At 47.6% G+C, this 9,782-nt stretch overlaps 1 pseudogene; it reads left to right on the forward strand.

The window, feature by feature from the left end:
• The first annotated feature begins 7,260 nt into the window (after positions 1–7,260).
• On the forward strand, positions 7,261–7,384 carry LOC113196631 (U4 spliceosomal RNA; annotated as a pseudogene).
• The last annotated feature ends 2,398 nt before the right edge of the window (positions 7,385–9,782 follow it).

A 9,782-nucleotide genomic window follows, 5' to 3' on the forward strand; every position in this document is an offset into this window, starting at 1 on the left:
TGGGGACATCTGTGACCTGCTGCAGTACTTCTGTCACTCATTAATGGGTTAGGATCCCAGGAAGGCTGCTGAGGGGCTCCTCACTGTCACTCCACCCACCTACACGGGGGACACATGAATGTCCCTCACACTGTATCAAGGGTCAGCAAGCTGGGGACCCTGGCCAACCATGGCCTGTCACCTGTTTGTCTAGCCCAGGCCTCAGGCCCAGCGCTCTGAGCTGTGGAACCCCAGCCTAGGTGTCCACCCCCATCCCCATTCTCCATTTGGCTTCCAGCACCTGCCTCCCCTGCCAGAGGACTGGCCCGTCTTGCCACTACCCAGGGCCCCCGGAGTCACCACCTGCATTGTGGGCACTCTCTTGATAAAGCAGCCAGGCATGAGCCTCAAATCTCAGTCTGGAAATTGGTGACGTCATAGACTCACTTCCGGCCAACTGTCTCAAGGGAGAGGGTGGTGGGCTTACACCGGCAGACAGGGCCTGTTTTCTGGGCCAGTTTTATAGATGGACCTACATTTTCTATCTATGGTCAACCCTCCCTAAGTGGGGTGTGGGGTTTGTTTCTAGGGCCTCCTTATGATTCCCAAATCCAGTGATGCTCATCTCCCTTATAAGAAATGGCAAAGGATTTGTACCAATCCTCTGCATTCTTCAGATCATCTCTAGATGATGTATGAAATAAATGTAATGCCATGTAAATAGTGATATTGTTTAGGGAATAATGACAAGATAAAACACCTTTGGTACATGTTTAGTACAGATGAAAGTTTATTCGATTATATTATTTTTTTGTGGTGCTGGGGATCAAACCCAGGGTCTGGAGCATGCTAAGCAGGAACTTTACCACTGAGCTACACCATCATTCCTTATTATCAATATGTTTGATCTGTAGTTGGTGAATCTGCAGATGATACACAGTTGGCCCTCCATAAATATCATATCTAATATATATTTTATATATACCAAATAAAAAGTATATAATATACTTCTTTTGTTTAATTTTTTTTTAGTTGCCAATGAACCTTTATTTTATCTCTTTGTATGTGGTGCTGAGAATTGAACCCAGTGCCTCGCACATAGAGTGGCAAGCGCTCTACCCCTGGGCTATAATCCCAGCCCCCTATAATATACTTTTTGGACCACAGTATCTACAATACTTATAATTTGATTTTGGACAATGAGTTTGCCTACTTTGGTGCTATATCATAATAACTGTGCGTTGAATGATCCTATAAAGATTCAACTACTTTTTAATAACCATAAACAATAATATTAGCTATCATTTATTGAGGCTTAGAAAGGTTAAGTGATTTGCCTAAGGTCACCCAGCTAGTGTGTGGGATTTTCCAGTTTAGAAAAAGGAATAAATGAGAGACTCGATTCTTGGCCAAGCCTTCCGCTTCTCCACGGGTCGCCCTCCCTCCAGAACTGCCAGGCAGCTCTGTCGTGCCTGCCCCTCCTCCTGAGCTCTCTCGGGGCTGCTGCCAATGTTTATCCTTGTGGCCTTGCATGAGAACACGGTGGCCAGAAGCTTCTGTCTTTCCGGTAATTTCTTTCCTGTGTGGCCTCTCAGCTTCAGTGGTTCCTTTGTAACCTCGCTAGCTCCCCTCTGGAAACACAGTTTTCCCTTTGTGGATTCAGAGAAGAGACCAGCGCTCCAGAGTTCCAGGTTGTTGTGTCAGTGATGAGGAGTCCCTGCCCTGCCCCCTCCTGACTCATCCAGGAGAGCAAACACAGCTCGCTTCTGGGTATCATTTCAGAATGTGCTGCTAGGTGCAGTTTCCAGGAATTAGAGCTCACTGTTCTGAACGTGTAACTGTTTCACACATGAATCTTGACAACATAGATTATTCTGCCTTGTGTTGTTAGCTAGAGCTCATTGTGCACATTGAAGCTCTCCTGAGAACTTGCAACACTATTATTGTGCGTGTGGAAGGTGGTAGTTGAACTCTCCCCCTTGAGGAATTGCCCATGAAACCTGGAGGTCTCCAAAGTCTCATCTGTGGATGGGCATAATAGTACCCCAAGTCCCCATCCCTCACTCTCCACCAGGGAGGCTTCCAGAACCCACCCAAGGATGCCCCACTCCACAAATGCTCAAGTCTTTTAAGTAAAAAGAGGCCGTATTTGCACACACCCTTTGCCTATACACTTGAATAATTTATCTCTAAGTTACTTATAATATCTAATACACTATAATTTTGTGTAAATAGTTATTATACTATATTGCTTAGAAAAGAATAAGGAAAAATGTACATGTTCAGTTCAGATTCAATATTTTCTCTTTTTTAAATTTATGGTACCAGGGATTGAACCCAGGGGCACTTAACCACTGAGCCACAAATCCAGCCCTTGTTTAATATTTTATTTAGGGACAGGGTCTTGCTGAATTGCTCAGGGCCTCGCTAAATTGCTGTGGCTGGCTTTGAACTCATGATCTTCTTGCCTCTGCCTCCCTAGCCGCTGGGATTAGGCTCTCCTCTTATTTCTGATGTAGGGTTGTTGGAACCTGTGGATGCAGATAAGCAGGGCCCATGGTACTGACCCTGTGGGACTGCAGAGGGATGGGATAATCCATGTAACGCTGCCTCCAGGGAGACTGGCCTAGGACTGGCCCACAGTGAGCCCCACCGGGGGAAGGTCCCTCTTGTGGTCGAAGTGCCATGCTGTCCCAAGGCAGTAGTGCCAACCCTGGCTGCATGTTTCAGTCCCCTGCAGGAGCATTTTAAATATGTGCTGGGGTCCCATCCAAGATCAGTTGAATCAGTGTCTCTGGGGCAGCTGCTGCTTGCAGCCCCAAAGATTCTGTTTGTTTTGGTACCAAGGATTGGACCCAGGGGTGTTTAACCACTGAGCCACATCCCCAGCCCCTTTTCATTGTTTTTATTTTGAGACAGAGTCTCATCACTAAGTTGCTTAGGGCCTTGCTAAATTGCTAAGGCTGACCTCAAAATTTCAATCCTCCTGCCTCAGCCTCCTGAGTTGCTGGGATCCTAGATGAATGTCACTGTGCCCAGCGCAAGGATTCTGTTTTGATTTGTGTGAAGCTGAGCTCAGTTGTAGTTTGCACTGAAAACTGGTGCTTCAAGGTGTACCAGGTGTCTCTCCCAACACCAGTGGTGGCCCCATCCTGCTGAAACCTTTGAGAATTTATATTTTCCTTTTGGAGTTTTTTCCTTCCCCCTCCTCCTGTTTACTCTTATGAGTAGCTAAGAAGGATTAGCTACTTGATTAACCTTGATCAACTGCCTTGAAGTTTTTACCCTTCCATCTCTACCTAGTCCCAGAGGCCTCTGTGTCACTCTGGAACTCTCGGGAGTGAGGGGTCCCCACAGTATGCATGCCATCTTCAATCTGGGGCCCCTGCAAGTTCCTGCTCTATTTCTTCCCTCTTGTCTCCGTCAGTGCTGGATTCTGCATTGGTTCTCTTCACTGATTTAGCACAGTCACCTAGAACTGTGCCTGTATACAGTAGGTGCTTGTGAGTGTATGAGTAAACCAGTGGTCCTGATAGAAACTCTGGGGGGGGGGTGTTCAGGGACCACCATCATTCATCATTCCTCTTTTATAGATGAGGAAACTGAAGCACAGACACAATTTGCCTGAGGTCCCCAGGAGGCCGAGACCCCTGGGTGGGTCTGAGGTCTTGGAACCCGCAGACTGCCTCCCGGATTCCGCATTTCAGCTGCCTGGAGGACTCCGGCTGCCAGTGAGACGCCAGTCCAGGAAACCAGCAGGCTGACTTTAAAAGAGAATTACATGATAAGCAAGAAGGCCGTGACTCTCTAGGGAAATTTGTTTCCCTTAATCTTCCTGACAATGCAATTCCAGCTATTCTTGTTTAATAGATAAAACTTAACTATAATTTGGAGAGTTTGAAGTTTCCTTTTCTTAATTCTCAACTCAGTTCCTGTTACTGACCATTGCAGTAGAGACGTTTTAGTCTTTTTTTTTTTAATTGCTGTGACCCAAAGACCCGAGAGAACAATTAGAGGAATAGAAGTTTATTTGGGGACTCAGTTTCAGAGGTCTCAGTCCATAGACAGTTGGCTCCATTCCTTGGGACTTGAGGTAAGGCAAGACCTCTTGGTGGAAGAGTTTGGTGGAAGAAAACAGGTGAGAAAATGGCACCAAGAAGCCGAGAGGGGGGTGGGGGACTGACTTTACTCACCAGATACAAAATATAAACCCCCAAGGCATGCCGCCATGACCCACCTCTTCCACCACACCATTCCTGCTTTCAGTCACCCCCCACTTCATCCCCACCAGGGGATTAACCCACGGATTGGGTTAGGGCTTCCATAACCCAATCATTTCACCTCCAATTCTTCTCGCATTGTCTCACACACGAGCTTTTGGGGGACACTCACATCCACATCATAAAGCATCTGTCTCCGGGCTGCTGCAGAGCCATACTGGTGGCTTTTGGCTGCTTATTTAGCCCCAGAGAAAGGAGGAAAGAAATATCCCAGAGGAGAAGTTGGGGCCAGGGACGGGGTGGCCACCCCTTCCAGCTTGCAGGTGGCTGGTCAGGTCAGGGGCACTTCCAAATTGTAGATGGTACTCCCCAAAGGGCGCTCCACCCCTACTCAAAGTGGGGAGCTCCCTCTACTGTATCCCAAGTCCAATGGGGCTGAGGAAGGGGACGCAGGGTGACAGCTCCCTCGGGAGCCAGGGCCCTGGGTGGCTGCAGGCTCAGGAAGACAGCCACATCCATGTTTACAGCAGCTCAGTTCTCCAAAGCTCAACTGTGGAAGCAACCTAGATGCCCTTCAATAGATGAGTGGAAAAAGAAACCGTGGTAAAGAAAACACCATAGAATATGACTCAGCATTAAAAGAGAATAAAATTATGGCATTTGCAGGTACATGGATGGAGTTGAAGACTATCCTGCTAAGTGAAGTAAGCCAGTCCCCCAAACCAAAGGCGGAATGTTCTCTCTGATAAGTGGATGCTGATCCATGATGGGGGTGGGGGCATGGGAAAAATGGAGGAACGTTGATGGGGAAAAAAGGAGGGAGCATGGGGGCAGGAAAGGTGCTGGAATGAGACGGACATCATCACCCTAGGTAGAGGTATGACTGCATGTGTGGCGCGACACTACATCGTGGTCAACCGGAGAATTGAAAAGTTGTGTTGTAGTTGTGTACGATGACTCAAAATGCATTCTGCTTTCACATATCCCTAATTAGAATAACTAAACAAATAAATTAAAGAAAATAAAAACAGAAGGGGAGAGCAGAATCAAGGGGACCGTGAGCTGCTGTTTTCTGAGATGCCAGAAGCAGCTGTGACTCAGGGCATGCTCTGATAGGTACCGCCAGGACTGGGCATCAGGGCTGAGGACAACCAGCCTCCCTTCTGGCTCCTCACTTTGAAACCCATCTCTTCCTTGGGAATTATTTGTGATGTGTGGTTCACACATACATTTCTGCAACACTAACACTGCTCTAAGGCGTCTGGACTTTTCTAGATGGTGATGGACTACAAACTGTGTGTTTCTGTGGTGCTCTTGCTGTCTCCCTGCTCTCAGGGAAGGAACTTTATTTTACTATAAATATGCCAAGAAAGTTGAATTTGCTGAAGATCTCACCCTTTTCTATTGGTTCTCCTCTCCACCAGGAGGGCTGCACAATAATGATGTGGAAATAACCAGGCGGCTGTTTGGACGGTGACCTGGCTTCCAGAAAACTCTGAGCCGGGAAAGTCTGATTACATCACTCGAGTGTGTCAGACTTTATTTATATTCACCCTGAAGCAAGAGCCACATGCTTTAGTCCCCTACAGAATTGCTTGTTTCTAATAGGGCCAGTTACTGCAGGTAGACGTTTTTAGTGGATTTCATTTATTTTTTTAAAAAATTTTAAATATTCATTTTTTTAGTTGTAGTTGAACACGATACCTTTATTTTTATGTGGTGTTGAGGATCAAACCCAGGGCTTCCCACATGCTAGGTGAGTGCTCTACTGCTGAGCCACAACCCCAGCCCTTTGGTGGATTTCTTAAGAAGCATTAGACCAGGTCTCTGCAGCCCAGGGTGGGTGCGTGGGTGATTTTGGGTAAACCACGCATATGCAGAGAGGAGGTCATGTGACCAGAGGAGAGCCAGAGACCCTTTTGATCCACTGGTGCTTCTGTCCTGGTCTCAGACCCTCATTTTGCAGAGAGGGGAGTAGGTAGTGGGGGTAGGAAGAGGGGTGCACTTGGAAAGAGGTAATGTTTCCAGGAAGCCTGTTGTAATGCACATGGGCCAAGCAGAGAGCCTGAAGGAAAGCTCTTGTGACTTTGGTCAGGAGCAGAGAAGGTCACGAACAAGGGGCACTATTGATAGCATGGCTGAATGTGAATCTGCTCCTCTCCCAAATTTTCCTCCTTTTGATTTTGTGAGGGATGATTTGTCTCCTCAACGAGTCAACACTTGAAGGTTTATCCCAACTTCCCAGTGCACACGACCTTACTCAGTGCTTCCTAAACCATGTTAAATTTACATTCTCCTTTTTCTCCACTGCCTTATATAAACCAGAACCTTGTCATGCCTGGGGGCTGTTGTCCTAGGCCATTGACTGGTCTCCTGGTGTTGCCCGCTCCAGTCCTCTCCCAGCTTGGGAGACAGGACATTCTTCTGAAGCACAGATCTCTTTGGACAGACATTTCTGGGGGAGGAAAAACAACACACCCTCACAGCAGGGTGTCCCTGACCCTTTGGTGTCCGGTAGCAGTGGGCAAATCCTTCAGAGAGCAGCACCCTCCCTTGGACACTCCTGGTCCCCAAATCCCCCTCCTCTCTCACTGCCCTTTGAGAAAACACAACAGACGGCAGGTGGGGGACAGGGAGCCTGCAGGGATCCCCTCCACTGATCCTAACTGGTTACACATGACTTGCGCCACACGGCTCCACGTTGAGTAACACGGCTCAGAGGCAGAGTCCAGTGGAGGAGGTCTCTCCTCAACTTCCCAGCCCTACCTTTCAGTTGTCTTTCCCTTTGGTGGCCTTCGCCCTCCCCCTCTTCTCATGCCATCCCTGGTGCTCACTGTCCACTTTCCTCCTGGTGAATCTGGCACAGGTGGTGGTCTCTGCCCAGCCTGGCCTTCTGTCTCTTCTCTGTCCTTGCAGGTACTTGTGATTGTCAGTCCCAGCCTCTGGGTGAAGTCTTCCTTGGGCTTTCGTGCACCTGTGAGCTTGTTTCATAGTGTCCATCATATTATATTATCTTACCCTAAATTGTTTTTGAAAATCAATTTCCTTTAGTATAATTTACAGCTTTGCGCAGTGGCAGTATCGTAGCCAAGGAGGTTTATCCGAAGCGCAATTATTGCTAATTGAAAACTTTTCCCAATAGTATAATTTACAAATTAGAAAATGCACCCTGTTTAAGTCTTGCACTTCAATAAATCTCTCTCTCTCTCTCTCTCTCTATATATATATATATATATATATATATATATATATATATATGTATTTTTTTTTTCATGTAACAGACCACCAAGGATACAATATAGGATATTTCTAACACCAGAAAAGTGCTCTTTGCTGGTCAGTTTCCCTCATCCCGGCCCTAGGACACCACTGGTGGGATTTCCATCATTTTAGATGAGGTTTTCTTTCTAGAGCTCCGTGTCCCTGGAGCAGAGTGAGTGTGCTCTGTTGGGGCTGCACCTGGTGCACTCCCACCGTGGTGGGCCAGCATTCTGGTTGCTCCACATTTCTGTCAACATTTGTGATTGTCCACCTTCTGAGTTTGAGCCATTCTGGTAGATGAGCAGTGTCCTCTTCCTGTTTTGGCTTATGCTTTCCCTTATCACACTGTATTTCAGCTGTTTATTTAAGAGTCATTCTTGCCCATCAGAACTCAGTGCAGTGACAACTGTATTCACTTTTGCTGGTTGAAAGGACACAGTCCGAATGTCGCAGGATCCTCACCCTGACTCCACTTAAAAAAATCAAACTGGGGGCCTGGGGCTGTGGCTCAGCGGCAGAGCACTTGCCCAGCCTGTGTGAGGCACTGGGTTCAATCCTCAGCACTACGTATAAATAAATGAATAAAATAAAGGCCCATCAACATCTTAAAAAAAAATCAAACTGGAATGTTCTGGATAGATGCTACCTGAGTCCTAGGTAGTGTGACCAGCCATCCTAGTTTGTCTGCAAGGGAAGGATTTCTCAGGCTGTAGGACTTTCAGTACAAACAGGAGAGTACAGGCAAAAAGGTCACCAGATATGGGAGACAGCTCAGGAATGGCAGTGTGATATGGAGTCACCAAAATGAAACTTGATTTCTCTATTACTGATCTTAACTTAGCTCCTGCCAGCAGTGGAAAAATTAAGGCTTTCCAGTTCAAGGTAGCTTCGGTTGTGTCAATTGATCTTGCACATGACCAAGGATTTAAACCAGTTCCAGGTTCCCGTCCATCCTTTCCTCCTGCCCCTTCCCTCCCTGGGTGTGGTCTGCACTGGAAGCTGGTCAGTGACATCCATCAGCCTGACCACTGGCTACTGGATTCTCAATTTGCCTGCATCCTACTTGTGCCTGGTCTCTGGAGGCACATGCTGAAAGGAGCCCTTCTGTAGCTCAACCGGGGTTACTTGAACTCGGAGACTTCCGGCAGGTCTGTTTCCCCAGGCATCTGCCCACCTTTCTGCACTTTCTCCTCATTGTGGACGAGGAGCTTCCATATGAGGCCCTCAATCTCCTTAGCCTGGAAATGGAGACCACAGGTTCCTTCCAACCCACTCTTGAGCCATCAGTACTTCTTGTATCATGTGCTGGTTTGGACGTATGTTTTCCTTGGAGCAGAAACTTTTTGGTTTATGATGTGAAATCTATGCTCTAGGATTCCAGGTGTTTGGCTCCTGACAAATGAGAATATGTCCTAGAATTCCAACAAATAAAAGTGAAAAATTAAAACTAACCCATTCTTGAGTCTCAGGTGGCAGACTTAACTGTCAAGGCTTTTAAGATCCAAGTTTTGAAAATCAGCTTGGTGGCTACCTTGGCTTTTGGGCTCACTCCTGCACCTGGCCTCCTGTCGGAGCACAGTTCAGGAAATGTCGCTTGTTGCCAGGGCTGGGGGGCAGTGGGCCCAGGGGAGGGAGGAGGGAGAGGCCGCTCTGGAGGTGGTGTGAAGGCATGTTGAAGAGGTGCCACCCGGGCTGACTTCAAAGGGAGGTGCATTCTGGCGACGAGGGGAGGTGAGCTTGGGAGGTCCTTCTGGAGAAGGAACCTGGTAACAACCACAGCACAAAGCTGGCTGTGCCCCATGTGTGGGGACACGGATAAGGACGCCTGACCACAGGGGAGGATGTGCGGTCCAGGGAGATGAGATTGAGGGCGGCTGCTGTAGTCCTTGGGGCAGGTTTGCCTTGAGTCACCGGGGTTCATGACCAACCCAGCAGGGTGCCAGTTGGCCACCCTCCCCATGGCTCCCTTCCAGTTACAGACCCTCCTTGACCAAGCATGCCACCTCGGCCTCCCCACCAACCCCTGGGGTAGGTGTGCTGGCCCCTAGACAGAGAGGAAAAGGGGGCCCAACAAAGACAAGTCATTTGTGCTAGAACCCAGAGAAAAGAATCATTCTGTCACTCCATGAGACACCTGCCAAATGTCTTCCATGACTCAGGTGCATGTACTATAGACTTTTGTTTCTTTTGTACCTGGTAAAATTTTCAAACAACATGATGGAACACTACCTACTCAAGTGAAGAATCTGGGAGGAGTTTTGTATATTTCCTAAGTCTCCGTGATCCACTTATTATATGACTAACAATATTTCTCAAATTCCA

Source organism: Urocitellus parryii, chromosome 12 (assembly GCF_045843805.1).
Source record: "Urocitellus parryii isolate mUroPar1 chromosome 12, mUroPar1.hap1, whole genome shotgun sequence".
Classification (NCBI taxonomy): Eukaryota; Metazoa; Chordata; class Mammalia; order Rodentia; family Sciuridae; genus Urocitellus; species Urocitellus parryii.